The sequence below is a fragment of the Bison bison genome, unplaced genomic scaffold (genome assembly GCF_000754665.1).
Source record: "Bison bison bison isolate TAMUID 2011002044 unplaced genomic scaffold, Bison_UMD1.0 scf7180017864221, whole genome shotgun sequence".
NCBI classification, from domain to species: Eukaryota; Metazoa; Chordata; class Mammalia; order Artiodactyla; family Bovidae; genus Bison; species Bison bison.
In genome coordinates this window covers 627111-628366 of record NW_011494793.1, presented here as the reverse complement: position 1 = coordinate 628366, position 1256 = coordinate 627111, and the positions used below count along the sequence as shown (strand labels likewise).

Sequence of the window (1256 nt, the reverse complement as noted above, 5' to 3'; positions counted from 1 at the left end):
CTAAAGAGACTCTTGCTGAAAGTGAAAGAGGAGAGTGAAAAAGTTGGCTTAAAGCTCAACATTCAGAACACTAAGATCATGGCATCTGATCCCATCACTTCATGGCAAATAGATGGGGAAACAGTGGAAACAATGAGAGACTTCACTTTTTTGGGCTCCAAAACCCCTGCAGATGGTAACTGCAGCCATGAAATTAAAAAACACTTATTCCTTGGCAGGAAAGTTATGACCAACCTCGACAGTATATTAAAAAGCAGAGACGTTACTTTGCCAATAAAGGTCCGTCTAGTCAAGGCTATGGTTTTTCCACTGGTCATGTATGGATGTGAGAGTTGGACTATAAAGAAAGCTGAGCACCAAAAAGAATTGATGCTTTCAAACTGTGATGTTGGAGAAGACTCTTGAGAGTTCCTTGGACTGTAAGGAGATCCAACCAGTCCATCCTAAAGGAAATCAGTCCTGAATATTCATTGGAGGGACTGATGTTGAAGCTGAAACTCCAATACTTTGGCCACCTGATGCGAAGAGCTGACACATTGAAAAAGACCCTGATGCTGGGAAAGATTGAGAGCAGGAGGAGAAGGGGATGACAGATGATGAGATGGTTGGATGGCATCACTGTCTCAATTGAATAAACTCTGGGAGTTGGTGATGGACAGGGAAGCCTGGTATGCTGCCATGTCTCACATTTACTCTTGAATTTAAAATCTGGAATGAAAAAGGTCTTTCTTTAGATTAAGAAACAATTTTAAGTGGCTCAATTTGGGTTATGTAATTATTCCCTCAAGACAGGATAGCAGAGATATCTGGCAAAAAAATATTACCACCTGTTGAATTAAAGATGATTTCACAAATATTTGATTTAGTTGGATCTGGTAAACAAAATACCTGCAAATATCTACCTAATACTACCTTTAAATACACTCAACATGTCTGCTACATGTAAATTGCAAAGCAGCATATTTTGGAGTAAAGAAGATATTTAAAGTTTTCTGTTAATACAGAAAACTTTGTTTTTAACTCAGAATCAGTTACATTTCACTCAAATCCATTGTGTCAGTCTTAAAACACTTCCTGCGATTTCTTAGCTGCAGTTTTTTTTAAAAAAAATATTTATTTATGTATTTGCCTACATTTGGTCTTAGTTGGCATGTAGGGTCTAGTTCCCTGACCAGGGATTGAACCCAGGCCCCCCGAATTGGGAGTGCGGAGTCCTAGCCACTGGACCACCAGGGAAATCCCCTTAGCTGCAGTTT

At 39.3% G+C, this 1256-nt stretch overlaps 1 protein-coding gene and 1 non-coding gene across 2 annotated transcripts in view; one reads left to right on the top strand and one right to left on the bottom strand.

Moving 5' to 3' along the window:
* Positions 1–1256, top strand: part of CALR3 (calreticulin 3) — a 26449-nt gene that overhangs the window by 12068 nt on the left and 13125 nt on the right. The window lies entirely within an intron of this gene.
* TRNAG-CCC lies at positions 1164–1236 on the bottom strand. The gene has a single exon. It is a non-coding gene; the product is annotated as a tRNA-Gly (tRNA).